The 17,207-nt window shown below is 45.9% G+C and overlaps 1 long non-coding RNA gene across 1 annotated transcript in view; it reads right to left on the reverse strand.

Moving 5' to 3' along the window:
- Window positions 1-6,421, reverse strand: part of LOC146176688 (uncharacterized) — a 151,437-nt gene extending 145,016 nt beyond the window's left edge. The window contains exon 1 of the long non-coding RNA XR_014701350.1: window positions 6,306-6,421. This is a non-coding gene — a long non-coding RNA (uncharacterized LOC146176688). The remainder of the gene's footprint in view (window positions 1-6,305) is intronic.
- Window positions 6,422-17,207: the final 10,786 nt, after the last annotated feature.

Below are 17,207 nucleotides of genomic sequence, written 5' to 3' on the forward strand. Positions count from 1 at the left end.
GCCGAAGCGCCGGCTCGAACTAAGGGGATGAAAGGGGGCGCGGCCGGTTACGAGGGCGACGTGGCCGACGACGCGAAACCCAGGAACGGGCGCCAAAGAGCTGCGCTCTAAAATAAATAGAGTTGTAACACAGTGCCAGCAGCAAGTCGTGAAGCAGCCATCTACGAACAGCTCTCATTTTCCACTTTAGACACTTATTGTTGTTGTTGTTGCGACTGTAGGAAGAAGGAAAAGAAAATGCACGGCCATCTCGCTGCCATTTGGAATTTACGGTTCCGAAACTATGCCGCCATTCGGCCAATGAAGTACTATACACGTGGCTCCGCTTTCAGTCGCCGTATTGGACTACGACGTCATTATCGGCACTCAAATTGTGCCGCTTCATTTCTTGGAATTTTCACACCGATCGACTCGCTGTGTGCAAGGACACCAAGTCGAGGAACGTGAGAAGAGAGATCACTTTATGAAGAGAATAAAAATCAAGAAAGAGAATAATCAACAGTCAATATCACCTTTTCGTGCAAAACAGTGGTTCCCTTTCATAAGCTAGCCACCTCAAGCTACTCGCCTGTACATGCATTACTCTGTTGCCACGTGAACTTCCCACTACCTACCTTCCACACCACGTCCTCTGAGCTCAGTAGGAGTGGCCTGCCCCCTGTCTCCGAGCTTCAGCCTCAACACGTCTGTTTACTTTTCCTTCCCGTCCTCCAACGTTTAATGAAATTTCACCACTCGCTTTATTAAATGTGGCCGCACTGATCATTTTCGGAGTTGTAACCTTATGAAAAGTAGGACAACTCAGCAGTCACTCAACCATCAAGGTGGGTTAATTCTCGCCAATGGTTCACTGACCAAACAGCGAGAGTGCAGATCTCTTTCTCTGTGTGACTTTGAGCGTCACGCACTACTAGACGAGTAAATGACGCATGTAGAGCCATGTCCGCTTGCTGTGGATTTAAAAAGCAACACTTCGGGATATTTCATGAATTTCAAAGGAAAGATTCACAGCGCTAACAGATATACACACCGGATAGGCGCTGACTTCAACTTCTTTTTTAAAACAACACCACATAGAAACTTCTTATTCAAAATAAAATTAGAAGGGTTCAACGCTGCTGGACCAAATATTGAGCGAAAGCATTTCCTGCGGGTGACCGAGCGTTCTTCTGCTCTTCTTCTTCCTCAGCCTACATATAAAGCGGCCGCTTTAACCAACCGATATGAACGTTCCTTGGTGGCCTATAGGTGTAACCTAAATGCCAGGGTTCTAGCAGGCTGATTCTGACATAACCGTCCCATGTGAAACGAGAGACCCAAGTTGGCCGCCCCTGCCAGCCCGTGTGTCACGTGAGTGTGACGTCACAGCGTCACGTGGCGCGCCGTGGTTACCGCCGGGACCACGCCGACGAAAGTTGTCTACTGAATTTTAACAAAATTCAGTAGACGAATTTCACTACTAAATAGTGATACTGATGAGTCACTGATGCATTGCGAACCTAGCCTTTTAATAAAAGAGGCTTTGAGCAACTCACGGGCATTAGTGTTGCTGCTGCTGCCTAAAATCCTAATTTCTGTGAACATCGGTTCACACTTTGGTTTCAAATCGCACGATTTGCAATGGGCAGGCAGATGTAAATTCGGATTGTTTTTCAGAGAATGCTTATGCTCTGCAGCCCGATCATTCACAAATTGGCCATTTTGGCCGCTGTATATCTTGCCACAGGTTAAGGGGATTTGATGAATAACCTCGGTGCACATTTGACGTAGGGCTTGACGTACTTTTTAGTGAAGCCTTGTTTTCTATTGACATCGCCAGTGACTCGTACGCACATGCCGCTCTCGTATATGTGAGTTCCTCGAAGCCTCTTATGATAAAAGGCTGCGTTCGGAATGCATCAGTGACTCATCAGTATCACTACTTAGTAGTGAAAGTCGTCTTTTGAATTTTGTTAAGATAGGGAAGACCTAAACTGGCCTACATATGTTGCCGACGGTGTGAGAGCATTCCTTCCTAGAAGAAGTTTCTATGTGCTGTAGTTTCTAAAAAGGAGTTGAAGTCAGCGCCTATCCTGTGTGCCTATTTGTGAGGTCTGATGCCAATTTCAAGACTGAAACTGAAGACGGCTGTTACCATGATGGAGAGCTAACACTCTTCCAATGCGGCACGTGTTCAACCTCGGAACACGCAAATACCAGTGGCGAAAATTCGATTGCGCCCAGGACAACGTGGCGGCCGCTACCAGTGTTGGCAGAACACTTAGCATTTTGAATTTCCTTTGTTGACTATATCTTCTTTGATCGTAATTTTTTTTCTACGATATCTGGTATATTACCTGGTACTTGGTGACGAGCCGGCGTTTTGACGACTATATTTTAACTTAGACCGCTTATATTTTGAAATTTGAAATTGAAATTTATTCCACAACAAAAAGATGCTGCGAGGAGGACAGGAAAAAGCTGTGTGAACAGCTTGAAAAGCCCTGACCCCCTAGCACACGGGGTAGGACAGCAGCGTGCGCAAGAGAACACAGTCGGATATGACAACATCGTTAAAAAAAAAGTAGGTATGAAACAGGCAAGAAGAACAAGAAAATCATATAACAACATTATACAAACAATAAACGCAGCTCTTTTGTTGGTATATCTGATATGTCAGTGTTAGCATCCTTTATCATGTGATTCAGAAGTGTAGGCAATTTAAATTTTAACATTTGATTTCCATAATCGGTTCTACAATTTGGAACATACCACACCTCAGGATGGCGCACATTAAAAGCAGAGATGTTTTTCTCTAGCCGTGCTAAGGTAGTGATGGCATCATTATTTTTTATTAAACTGAGTTTATATAAGCGGCATAGTCTGTGATCATTCATCAATTTAACTTGTATAGTGTGGTACTTCTTAAATAGGCCTGCTGTGTGGAAGCGATATGGAACTTTACAGGCGAGGCGTAAATCCCTTTTCTGCAAAACAGTGAGTTTGCTAATATTTCCGACTATTGTTGTTGCCCATACAGAAAACGCATAATTTAATAAAGAGGAAAATAAAGAATTATATATGAGCATGTTAACAGGTATAGGAAAATTGTAGCAGTAACGGCGCATAATGCCAGCTGTCATAGATAGCTTACAAACAATATAGTTTACATGATCATCCATGTCATGTTTTCTGAGAATAACACGCCCAGTGATTTAAAGCACTTTACCACTTCAATTTCAGTGTTATTTAAGAAAATGGAAGGTCGCTCGACATGTGTGTGTCGGGAGGGAAATAAAATAGCCTTCGTTTTATTAATGTTTAGCTTTAGGCAGTTAATTTGAGCCCAGGCATTAATCTCGGACAACGTTCTATTCGCTCGAATACATAGATCAACACACGATTTGCCTGAAAAGAATAAACTTGTGTCGTCAGCATAGATTATGTAATGTGTCATTGCATCAACGCGAACTATCTCGTTAATATACAGTATAAAAAGAAATGGTTTTAATTGACTTTTTTGTGGAGCGTTTTCCTTCAATGACGACAAATTGAGTACGGTATTGTAAGTAAGACGTAATTAATTGATACGAAATGCCTCTTATGCCATAGAGTTCGAGTTTCTGAAGGAGAATTTCATGATTAATGAGATCAAAGGCTTTGGAAAAATCCAGAAACAGCCCAAGTACCATACGTTTACATTCAAAGTTTTCGAGAAGGAACTCCTTTTGGGCCAGCAGTGCGAGTTCCGTAGACTTGTTCCTGCGGAAACCAAAGTGAGCAGATGTTATTAAGTTGTAGCATTCAGTGAAAGAGGTCCGGCGTTTCAAAATTATTTTGTCTAAACCTTTGGAAAATACAGGTAAAACGAATATGGGGCGGTAGTTTCACATGTCATTTCTATTTCCCTTCTTAAAGACAACTGTCACTTTTGCTCGCTGCATTTTTTGGGGAAAGCATCCTGCGGACAAACACATAATATAAATGTGGGCAAGACAAGGTGCTAATATATCAATGGCAAATTTTACAGGTTTCACTTGAATATTGCCCGCGTCAGCAGCTCTACTATTGCTTAGGGTTAAAAATGTCTCTACAAGCTCACTATTTGAGACTGGCTCTAGATATATAGTTGGATGACTTCGGTCCTTATTATATGTTAAATCAGGGTTTCTGCTGGTAGCATCGCCGACTGATAAGAAGAAATCATTAAATGCGTCAGCTAACGTAGTGCCTTGAAGTTCTATCCCATCTTTTACGATTGTGGTTACCGCTTCTGAATCATTACTAAATAGTGTTGAGTGCCTTCCAAACGTTGTTTGTGCGTCCTTGTGTTGCTTCGAAGAGGTTAGAGTAATGTTGCTTTTTTGCATTACCAAGGTGTTTTGTGACTGAATTCCTGTACTTCTTGAACACTTTGAGGGATTCAAGAAAATTACTCTCTATAAACGCTTTCAACAACTGGTCCCGTCTTTTAATAAGCTTAAAACACTCTTTATCCACCCAAGGCTTTCTACTTTTCTTACAAAGTTTAAACGTCTTGATAGGAAAACAGGCAAGGTATACCTTAGAGAACTTGTTCATAAATATCTCGTACGCTATGTTAGGATCGCTCACTGCGAACACATCGTTCCAGTTTTCTCTACTTAAGCATTCTCTAAAAGCGGAGAGCGTATCAGGAGTAATGCGTCTGTATGAAAATTTTGAGCGCATACGTGTAGGCGTGTTAATTACTTGACTGACAAACATAAATATAGGCAAGTGGTCGCTGATATCGTACATCAAAGTGCCGGCTCTAACAAGCGAAGGATCAATATTGGTGACAAACAGATCTAAAAATGTTGCTGATTGTGTAGTTACTCGCGTAGGAGACGTTATAAAGTTTTGACAGGAGTGAGAGCTTAATAATGATTCTAGTTCTAATTTAACCCTGTTATTCTGTAACATGTCAATGTTTAGATCACCACCCATAATTAATGTATATTTTCTTGCACTGACAAATTCTAAGAAAGAGTCTAAAAAAGACAAGAACAGACGAACGTCATTTGAAGGGGGGCGATAACAAACACAAAAAAACAGAAGTACCACATCTAATGGCAAGCGTTTCGTAAAAAGGAGTGATACAGCTGAATTCTGACATTACTTCAGAATCCATTGAGTTAGATATTAGCATTGCTACGCCACCACCCCTTTTGCCTGTGCGGCTCATGTAATAAGATTTATAAGTCGGAAATGTGAGCACATCCTCTTCCAGGGCAAACCATGTTTCTGAAAACATCATGACAAAAGCGTATTTGCGCTTCGCCGAAAAAATAGTCAAGTGCATCCTGCTTATTTCTACTGGATCTCAAGTTAAAATGAACACAACTAAGGCACTTCTGAAAACTAGTATCGCAAACGTATTTAAGGTTTACCACGTCTACCTGCGCAGTCGAAGAATCCAGCATGATCGGAGCAAAAGCAAACACACAAACGGAAGGCTTTTTCAGGTAGAGCCGTGTCACAGCTTATCAAGGTCAGCCACGCAACGAATGACAAAAGCGCTATCGCCCTCACTTTTTCTCACTAGAATCCTGTCATTGCAATGCCATGAAAATCGATAATCGTTGTCCTCTGCCCATTCCTTAGCGCGACGGAGCAGTTCTCTGTTTTGATGTGTCATGTTTTCAGTGATGGTGACTCCAGATGAACCATTTTTGAGGGCTTTACCCTTTTCCAAACATTTATCTCCGGTTGACTGCTGGGCAAACCGAACAAGAATTCCAGGCGCTTTTTTTTTCTTTTTTGGCCTTAACGGAAGCCTGTGAATAGCGCCAATGTCAATCGCCGTTAGCTCTGGCAGGTTAACAGTCTTAGCCACAGCATTCAACTTACACATCGTCCTCATTTGGCGTAGCTCGGATATCATGAACTTCTATGTTTAACTTTCTGCTACGAAATTCCAAATTATTGACAGTCGCTTTCAGTTGGTGAACGTCACTTGAAATACATACCGCCTCTAATTTGTCTACACGTCTGTTCAAGTTACTAATGTCCTTTTCTTGTTTACCTTTTTGGTTCAGGATGTCGTCATACTTCTGGAGCAATAAATCGATTGAGTTCCTTAATTTCCTCAACTTTAGCAGGTAATCCTGCTAGAGCATCAAGCCTTTGAGTTATATTTGCCAGGCAAACAGTTAGCTCAGAGTCCATGTTCCCTATGTCCCAACCATTGGCTTTTGATGGACGGCATGCCACGCATCGCCATGCCCTGCGCCCGCCCTCGCCTTCGATCTTAAATGTTGACTCCGACCAGCCAGAACAACTATCAATATGATAGGAAGACTCACATTCGCAGCACATCAGGAATTGGCCGTCATCTGGCAGGGGCTCATTGCAGGACTGCCAAGTGTCTGCCATGACTCGTGGACCAGAAGCTCGAGGTTTCACACAGTACAAAAAAGACATATAGAGCACATGTGCACACCACTGAGCAGAGCACGGAACACGGTGGCAACGGCGGTAGCAGCAGCGGAGAGTTAAGCAACGAGTAAGTACATTTTACCAACCTGGATAAGCAAAAGTAAAAGAGCAAATAAGCCAAGCGTCCTTTCGCCGCCGCCGCTGCCGCCCGTGTGTTCAGCTGTAATTCCGGCACAGGAAACGCGACAACACTTGCACGGGGTGGATGACGTCAATCAGGGCACATTACCGCAGCCAGGGCAGCAGTTGCAGGGGAAGTCTGGATAAGCAAAAGTAAAAGAGCAGATAAGCCAAGCGTCCTTTCGCCACCTCCGCTGCCGCCCGTGTACACCTTGTATTCACCTTGTATTCCATCACTAAGTAAATTAAGTTAGTCTGCGTTTGTGTGCGTTGTCGTGACGCTGGGACTAAGTCGACCCGGCCTTCACTTGGTAGCGTGCAGACTCGGGGTTGAAGAAGGACTGAATCTTCGAAGTTGGTGAAATATGTACAAGCAGGTTTACTGGCACTTTGAGAAAACTTATTTACATGATTATTTACACGAAAAAGAAGGGTACATCAGCAAAATGACAAGCGTTAAGAGTTCATAGCGAGAAGCGACTGGATGAGCCGTTTACCCAGGGCTCAGAGCGACATTTCGTGCTCTGCAGCGTCCTTAAAACCCCCTATGTCCAGCCCCTCTCTGAAGATGCTGACCAACCAAATCCAGGGCACGCCCCTCAGATATCGGCATTCAATCGAACACATCACTGCACTGATGGTCTGAAGCACTGACTGGCCCGGCATTGTTTCGTTGAGCCTGGTCACTTGTTGGCGGGAAAAGCTTGGGAACGGCGAGGAGGTACATTTCTATTCTTCAGCCAAGAATCGATAGGCAGCTGGTTCCGGCAAGTGGATTTACTTCTCAGAAACCCAAGTGCACGTGGGCGCCGCATACGCTCCCAGCATTGTCCGTTTTCGACAATTGCAAATCTTTCCTGCATTCCCGGGAAATCATTTAATGGCCGTATGCGTCATGCTCCTTTCTTGTCCTGCACGTCAGCGGACATGTCACTCTGTCGTCTCCTTTGGATAGGAGGCATTCATCACTGGAGGATAGCACTTCTCGACTGGAAGGGTGAACAAAAGAAAGAAAGCACTTCCTGCTATTTCCCGCAGGGGGACGTTTCTTTGTGTTTTTCCAGACGTTCTCTTGACAGGGTCAATTTGGCATTTGCAGGTTGTCCACAAAGCAAAACAGGCTTACAAAACAGGATTCCTGGAAACAGGCTCACTTAGAGCCATTGGACCATCACCACATATCCACAGCACTTACCCATGCCCACAGGCGAACAATAGAGCGCGCAAATGCGGATGCATGGTCGTAACAGCCTCCTCCCCCGCCAGAAGAGTCTCGGAGGGCAGCAGTCGCAGCTGCTGCATGAAGAGACGACTTAATGGCCTGCACGTGAACGCTTGAAGCTCGCTGTTGCTTGTCGCGTTGTCTTGATTGTCGTAGGCCAAATTGCTCGAGCTGTCTGAAACTCAACCACATGTCGAAGCAAGCACTCGGCTCCCGTCTGAAGAGACCAGGTCAAAAGAAAACTGCCATTGTTGTTCGAGAAAAGCCCACTCTCAAGACGTTCAGGACCCACGTATCCCTAGAAAACCAAACGTGCTGCTTTACATAGTCACACATATACAAGCGCACGAGAAAAAAAAATAAAAACCTGATTATCAATTTGTATACATGGTGAGGAACACCTCGGACTGCTTAGAAACAGCGGCTAAGCGCGTCCGCATTCCCATTTAACTTCCCCTTTTTGTATCTTATTTCAAAATTGTACTGCTGTAAAATCAAGCTCCACCTAAGAAGGCGACTGTTCCTCGATGTCGCAGTTTGCAGCCAAGCCAGGGGACAATGGTCCGTCTCTACGGTGAATTTGGCCCCTCCAAGATAGCACTGCAATTTTTGAATGGCCCATACAATGCAAGCGCACTCTTTCTCTGACGCGCAATAAGCTCTCTCTCTAGAACTCAGTTTTCTGCTCAGGTAGAGCACAGGGTGCTCATTACCGTCGTCATCTCTCTGGCAGAGAACAGCACCTAGCCCTCGATCACTGGCATCACACTGGACCGTGAATTCTCGGTCATAGTCTGGAGCTCGCAATACCGGACGGCTAATCAGCACAGCCTTCAGGTTTACGAAGGAGGCTTCCTTTTGTTCGTCCCAGACTACATTTGTCGGTTCTGTCTTGCGGAGAGCGTCGGTCAGAGGGCTAGCCAAAGCTGAATAGTTAGGGATGTAGTGATTGTAGTACCCAGTCAGACCCAGGAATGCTCGAATTTCCGTCTTCGTGCTCGGCCGCGGGTAGTCTGCTACCGCAGAAATCTTAATCTCGCTGGGTTTCCTGAAACCTTGACCTACATTGTGACCCAAGTAGTCCACGGTCGCCCTTGCCAGGCAACATTTCTCGGCCTTTACGGTTAGTCCAGCTTGACGCAAAAGGCTCAGTACAGCTCTTAGATGTACCATATGGTCCGCCCATGAGTCGGAAAAAACCGCAATGTCGTCTAAATAAGGCACCGCGAATGTTTCACACCCCTTTAAAACCCTATCCATGAGTCGGGAAAAACAAAATGGAGCATTTTTGAGCCCGAAACTCATCACTGTTGGCTGGTAGCTGCCCGTCGGAGTGACGAAAGCCGCGTATCTGCTGGCGCGTTGAGTGAGCGGTACTTGCCAGTATCCTCGAGTAAGGTCCAGCGTAGTCACATATGCCGCTCTACTGACCTGTTCTACTCTCTCCTCAATATTCGGAATAGGATACACTTGATCCCTGGTGAGAGAATTTAGCTTTCGGTAGTCTACCACAGGCCTAGGGTCTTTACCTGGAGCTTCTACTAAGATCATAGGCGAAGCATAATCGCTTTCCGAGGGTTTTATTACTCCTAATTCCAGCATGCGATTTACTTCCCTATCCAGAATTTCTCTTGGCCTTGGAGAAAATCGGTAGCACCTTGATCGCACTGGCACGTCTGAAGTCAGCTCAATATCGTGCTCAGTCAAATCAGTCCTGCCTGGCCTGTCCACGAAGCAGGCCTCAAACTCTGTTATTATTTCGCCCAGATCGGACAGCTGGGATTTCTTTAGTTCTCCTCTCTGCTCCGTCTTTTTGAGAAGCTCCTGAGCGTTGCTTCCCTTTCCGCTGAGGCAAATCAAGTTATCCCCCATCTCCTCGGGAAGGTTCAACTTTAGATTTACCACGGCTTGCTCCATAGCTAAGTCCTCTCGGGTTCCACTTAAAAGTCTCGTGAGATTACTAGACACTGGCGGCAAGAGGTTACTCTCACGAACGTCCTCATTCCGCGTCTCATCAAGCTCACTTTCAAGTTGACTTATCTGAGATGCCTCGCTCTCAAAGTTTTCTGACCTGCTATCTTCCGCATCTACCACTGTTTTAACTGCCGTTTCCTCCGCTGTGGATTCTTCTGGAATGAGCAGTGTAGCTAGTTCTCGCGCCTTTGAACGTGTTAAGGCTTGCACAACTCTGTCTCCGAAAAGGACGCCCCTCTTTCGCAGTAGCATGTCCGATTTGTTGGAGAACAAATACGGATAGCACTTAGGAAGCTTTCCTGAAACGGCAGCCTCGGTTGTTAATTCGCCGAAAGGGCCCTCGATGACCACGTTCGCGATCGGCAAGCACACACTCTGTTCCTCAACTACCTGTCGGATCCATGCACACTGTCCTGTATAGTCGGAGGGCGACACATACGCCGGATGGACAACATCCATCGTTGCGGCCGAATCGCGCAGTACCTTGCAAGGCTTCCCGTTGACTACTAGGTCATGCAGGTAGGGTTCTAAAAGCTGCATATTTTCATCGCAGTCCCTGACATACGAGAAAGCAATCTTTTCTTTCCGGCAGTTGACGGCAATGTGACCCTGCTCATTACACCTAAAGCATGTGAGCGGCTTCCTAGCCTCAAGCTTATTCTTTGTGTTCTGCACGTTGGTCACTTCCCGACTTTTCTCACTGCCGTCCTTTCTAGGGAATTTGCCTGAAGAAACCTTCATTTCTTCGTTTCCAACTCTAGCAAAGTGCCTTTCCTGACGGTTTTTCACACTGAACTTGGGATTGCGGGGCCTATTCACTGCTGGGTTGCTGAATTGTCGGCGAGAAGCATACTCCTCAATAAGTTCGGCAGCTTCAGTTGCCGACTTAATTTCGCCTCGGTCCTGTAACCAATTTCGTTCTTTTTCTGGGAGGCAGTTATAAAACTGCTCCAAAAGAATTCGCTCGACTACAGCGTCCCTATCACTGTAGGAATCAGTGCTCTTTAGCCACTCGCCCAAATTAACTCTTAAATTGTATAGGAATTCAGGGTAACTCTCGTCCCTGGACTTAGTAGCGTTCCGAAAACGTTGTCTGAACGCCTCGGCGCTAAGCCTATACTTTCTCAGAAGACAAGCTTTGACCTTCTCGTAGTTGGCCGCGTCCTCCTTGCTTAGCCGCGCGACAACCTCCGCTGCCTCGCAGGGCAGAACCGTCAATAATCTCTGAGACCAAGTGTCTCGCTGGAAGGACAGTTTTTCGCAGGTTCGCTCAAAGTTAGCCAGATACAGACCGATATCCCCTGATATCACATATGGCTGCATGTACTTTGACATCTTGAAATCTGCCTCCTTGTTGAGAAGAGGTACCGCTAGCTGGGGACAATTGCCCGACCTCTTGCTCAACTCTAGTTCTAATTTCCGGAGCTCAATTTCTTGGTCCAGCTTTTTTGCTTCTCTTTCACGCTTCTCACGTTCGTGCTCCCTTTCCTCTTTTTCCCTCTCACGTTCGCGCTCCCTTTCCTCTTTTTCCCTCTCACGTTCGCGCTCCCATTCCTCTTTTTCCCTCTCAAGTTCACGCTCACGCCTCTTTTCCTCTTTTTCCCGCTCTTTCTGCTGTCTGAGCTGCTCCTCCTTTTTTTGGGCGATGAGGTTCCATGCTTCACTGAGCTCCTCATCATCGGCTCCCAAATCTGTGATTGCCTTTATAATCAAAGGTTTTCGTGCCAAACCACTTGTATCAATTCCCAATTCCTCACACAATTGCAACAGGTCCGGTTTCTGCAGCTTTTGTAGGTCCATGATCGCTCCGAGTGTCGGCTACTTCCAAAACAACAGTGCAAACTACCAAACCTAAAGGCGTTTCAACACTTTTTACCAGTTCTAAAATCTAACCCTGTTCTAGAACCTGGTCCACATCAGAAGAAAAGCCAAGCACTCACCCACACATGCGATCGATGTTCCGAGCTGCTCTCTTGTTGGCCGATTGTTGCTCCTGCTTGTTGCTTGAGATGCCACCTCCGATCACAAGATGTGGTGGCTTGTAGCTTCAGATCCACCTCCAATCACCAGATGTTGTGGCTTGCAGATTCAGATCCCAACGCTGGTCACCAGTTGTCGTGACGCTGGGACTAAGTCGACCCGGCCTTCACTTGGCAGCGTGCAGACTCGGGGTTGAAGAAGGACTGAATCTTCGAAGTTGGTGAAATATGTACAAGCACGTTTACTGGCACTTTGAGAAAACTTATTTACATGATTATTTACACGAAAAAGAAGGGTACATCAGCAAAATGACAAGCGTTAAGAGTTCATAGCGAGAAGCGACTGGATGAGCCGTTTACCCAGGGCTCAGAGCGACATTTCGTGCTCTGCAGCGTCCTTAAAACCCCCTATGTCCAGCCCCTCTCTGAAGATGCTGACCAACCAAATCCAGGGCACGCCCCTCAGATATCGGCATCCAATCGAACACATCACTGCACTGATGGTCTGAAGCACTGACTGGCCCGGCATTGTTTCGTTGAGCCTGGTCACTTGTTGGCGGGAAAAGCTTGGGAACGGCGAGGAGGTACATTTCTATTCTTCAGCCAAGAATCGATAGGCAGCTGGTTCCGGCAAGTGGATTTACTTCTCAGAAACCCAAGTGCACTTGGGCGCCGCATACGCTCCCAGCATTGTCCGTTTTCGACAATTGCAAATCTTTCCTGCATTCCCGGGAAATCATTTAATGGCCGTATGCGTCATGCTCCTTTCTTGTCCTGCACGTCAGCGGACATGTCACTCTGTCGTCTCCTTTGGATAGGAGGCATTCATCACTGGAGGATAGCACTTCTCGACTGGAAGGGTGAACAAAAGAAAGAAAGCACTTCCTGCTATTTCCCGCAGGGGGACGTTTCTTTGTGTTTTTCCAGACGTTCTCTTGACAGGGTCAATTTGGCATTTGCAGGTTGTCCACAAAGCAAAACAGGCTTACAAAACAGGATTCCTGGAAACAGGCTCACTTAGAGCCATTGGACCATCACCACATATCCACAGCACTTATCCATGCCCACAGGCGAACAATAGAGCGCGCAAATGCGGATGCATGGTCGTAACAGCGTCTTGTCTCGTCTTCGTCCTTGTCCCGGTCGCGCAGCTATGTTGTTGTTTCGCCTTGTGTGTAGTTCAGTTGCGAGATTCACAACAAAGGACATTGATCCCTGGTAGCACGATATTGCTAAAAATCTGGAAGCAAAGTTAGGAGAAATCCAGATGCCCGAGGCGAGGGAAAAGTCATTACCAGTTATCACCGGAGAGAATCTAGCGGCACTAAGGACTTAAACACCGCAACTCCCGCATTTTAGGCGGTTGCTCAAAGCACTGAAGCGCCACTGACGTAAGAGAGAGAGAGAGATGGACAGACCCTTTCATGAAGAACAGAAAATTTAGCCGTTGTTTAGATTTCACTGGCATGCTACTCTGCGTAGTTAGGGGAATTGGGGAGGGAAATATTGAAAAATAATTGTGAGGAGAATAAAAAAAAACGAAGGGGGAGATAAAATGCGGCCATAAAATGCGTTGTAAGGTGCATTGTGGAGCAATCGCATAAAATAAAATAATGAAATGCATAATCGGACAAATGTGCTTAATGAGTTCACAGCGCGAAACATGCAGGAAGGTAATATGCAAGGTGAATTTAGAGTTCGTCTAGAAGTCCAATTGCTTTCAAATGTGTAAATAAAAACTTCATTGTGAGTCTCTGTTGGCTAGGGAATGCTAAGGGACCTAAAACACTGTCCATTGTTAAAGGCGCTATGTTATGCTTTTCATGCTATGTTCATAGTCCGCACGCTCGTCAGCGTACGCAGAGGACTCAAGCAGGATATGTTCCACAGTTTCAATCGAGCCACAGTTCTCACAGTGTGGACTGTTCATTTGACCAAAACGGTATCGCGAGCCATTTGTATATGCAAAGTTAAGGCGAAGTCGGTGGTAACGAGTTTCTAGTTGGCTAGGAAATTTCGAAGGGAGTCTTGGTCTTAGATCTGGGTCAATTGAGTAAAAAATTGGTAGTGATTTGTTGGCAAGCTCTATAGTCGATACTTTTTTTCGGAAGCAAAATTTTAGCCAGTTGGGATGCATCAGTTTTCGTGAAGAAAGTCCGAATGTATTTCTGACGATTGTGGCCTTTACGAGCCGTTTCATCTGCTTTTTCATTAGCTTTAATGCCACAGTGAGCTGGTCTGCACTGAAATGTTATGCAGTGGCCTGCGGAAATAGCCAAATGATGTAGATACCGGATGTCAAGGGACACAGGCTGATGATTGATTTTCTTCAGCAGGTTATACAGGATTTGTGAAGATGCTCAGGAATCAGTGAAGATAACCCATCATCCGGGGGTTTGGCGCAAGATATAAGAACTAGCTTCTTTAATGCCATGGAGCTCAGCTGTCGTAGATAATGCCTTCCGCTGCAGCCGGTAAGACAGGACATGGTTCGTTGAGGGCACATAAAGGGCGCAGGAAGAAGTGGCTTGTGTAGTTGAACCGTCGTTGAATATGTGGGTGGACTGCACATATTCCTTGGCAAAGTATAGGCAAGAGCGGCTTGCAGAAATGCTGCCTGTGGCATGCGGCTCTTCGCATCCACGTCAGGAACCGACATATCCTCCTTTAGAGACGATAGTGTACATGAAGGAAAGGTGAGAGGTAGTAGATTTCGTGGCTGAATAATATGAGGGAGGGGCAGAAACTGTACAGCTTGACCAAAGCCAGAGTTGCAGTCAGTTAGGTGGACACGGTGTGTAAAAAGTGCTTCTTCCCTTGGAGGACATGCCGGAAATGGGTACGCATTGTTTCTTGGGCGGCAATCACATCTAGCGGGAGATATCTTGCTTCTGCAAGTGTTCCTGATGCAGAGGACCTCTTTGGGAGTCCAAGGCATATCCGCAAGCAGTTATTCCGTGCGGCTTCAGGAATCTTTTTAGTTGTTGGAGATCATCTTTGAAGCACCGGTAAATAGTAGCATAACGTCCTTCAACGTAGGCTTTTTCAAGGAGAACCATCGACCGGCAGTTGTTGCCCCATTGTGCTCCCGTCATGATTCTGAAAACCTGCGATGCTGCACTGATCTACTTGCTGAGTTTTTTTTATATATATATGAGGTGTCCAAGGAAGATTACTGTCAATCATAATACTAAGGGATCGTTGTGATCGTAAATAGGATAGTGTCCGTCCACCCAGAAGGAGCGGGTATAGAGTCATTCTCTTTCTTGTGAAAGCCATAGCAGCACACTTTTCTGATGAGAGGCGAAGACCCCGGGGAGCCAAGTACAATGGGATATGCGCAGTAACGCTCTCTGAATACGCTGCTGCGTAATATAAAACGAACAAGATGCACTCCAGATGCAGAGATCATCTGCAAAAATTGTCATGCGTACCCCTCGCGGAAGATTTCTTGTTATATATATAAGGGCAATATTGAACGGAATAGGGCTGAGCACAGCTCCCTGAGGTACGCTTCTCTTCACTGCGTGAAAAATAGTGGGGCCATTTCGAGAGCTCACAAATATTAGCCGCTCTTGTAAATAGTGTCCAATCCAGTTGTAAAGCTTTCCTCCGAGGCGAAGGCTGGTCAAGACTGCTAGAATTGCATGATGAAACAGGGTCAAAAGCGGCCTTTATGTCAAGGAAAATGGCTATCGGGATGTACCCAGCGTTAAAGTACTCTTCAAGTGATGAGACAACGGCAATGACATTATCAGTCGCAGACCCATTTTGGCGAAAATCGTTCATTTCTTGAGGATACTCATTTCTGTTCTCGAGGAACCAGTTGACATGTTTGCAGATCATTCGCTCCATAAGCTTACTTACGCAACTCAGTAGGGCGATGGGTAGGAAGGATGCGTAACTTGTTGGCTGTTTAGGAGGTTTCAAAACGGGCACAATTTTAGCCAACTTCCATTTCGTGGGGACCTCACCAGACATCTAGGAAGAATTGTAATATTCCAGGAGTCGAAGGCGGGAGTTGTGAGTTAGCTTGGCGATTGCGTCATAGGTCACTTCATCAGGACCCGGAGACGTCCATCTGTTTAATTCCGCAATAGCTGTGGATAGTTCTTCAATTGTGAAAGATGGGTCCATCGCTGGCACTGCTGCCTGGGGGATGCCTGACAGACCCTCTGTGAAGTGTACGGAATGCCCTGAACTCGCTGACAGTAGTCTGCAGTATACTTCTGAGAATTCTTTAATGGATTTTTGTTCATGTAGAAATAGGGATGTGAAAAGGTGAAGCTGTTGGAAGGGCGTGCGTATACCGCGAACTATCCGCCAAATTTTGGCTACTGGTTTGTGCACATCCAGCCTAGAACAAAAGTCGCGCCATCTTTGCAGACTAAGCCTATCCAGGCAGCGACGAATGTGACGTTCTACCCGTCGGCAGGTACGAAGGTCATCAAGGTTTTTTGTGCGCAAAGCTTTACTTTCAGCTCGCCTGCAAATAGCGCACAGCCTTTGAAATGTCTCATCATTTGAGGGTAAGCTATCACTCTTAGCTGTGATTCGTGTACTTTCTCTGAGACAATAAGCATTGTCGATATCAGTTCCTCATTTCGGGTTGCGGCAGTAATTCCTCTGTTTGCAGCTTCTTTGTATGCATCCCAGTATGTAGGCTTTATAAGAAATTTCTTTGATGCCATCTGTGCACGGAAAGCTGATATGAGGAGATCACGTCAATGCTGCTGGCAGTCGTCAAGCCTCGGAGCTAGGTTATGCTGCCGTCATTTACCGGTTCCATTGAATCTTTTGCCAGAAGGTTCTGCAAGCTTGGCACCTCGGGCACATGTGCGTTAGCTGCCCCAATTTCATTGTGATCGTTGAAGTCTCCGCAAATAATAAGTGGAGTGGGCGTCTTTATTATCAAGTTTTCAAGCATCGAAACATCGAATGGCCTGTCTGAGTCAAGATATACTTAAATAAGAGTGTACTCTTGTCTCCCGATTACTGTTACGGCGCACACATATTCGTTGTCATTGTGAAGCGGGACTTCAACAAAGGAGTCCGGGATATCCTTGCGAATGCCTATCAGCAATCTGCTGACGTCTTCTGGTCGTTGTGAATGATGAAAATAGTATTCGTGTAGTCAGTTTCCTCCACGCGCGATTCACAGATGACTATGAAAGGAAAGTGGTGCGCTCGCACAAGCTGCCGAAAATCAGTGAGTTTCGGATGTAAACCACGAGTGTTCCAGTGGAAAATGGTGAATGTGCGAAATATGTTGTGGATGGTCAGCTGTAGTGAAGCTCTTCCTGTCGAAGCCATGATTACTGATGTGTTATTACGCCCTGCGGACCGACAGCAACGGTTCTCAATTGCAAGGACCGCTTCTACTTCTGGGAGCGCAGCAGAAGCTGCGTCGTTTCTCGTACATCTAGGAGCTGTTTCAAGAGGCACGATCCGCAAACATAAACGCAGAACTAAGG

The sequence above is a fragment of the Amblyomma maculatum genome, chromosome 10 (assembly GCF_055883805.1).
Source record: "Amblyomma maculatum isolate TAMU_Amacu chromosome 10, ASM5588380v1, whole genome shotgun sequence".
NCBI lineage: Eukaryota > Metazoa > Arthropoda > Arachnida > Ixodida > Ixodidae > Amblyomma > Amblyomma maculatum.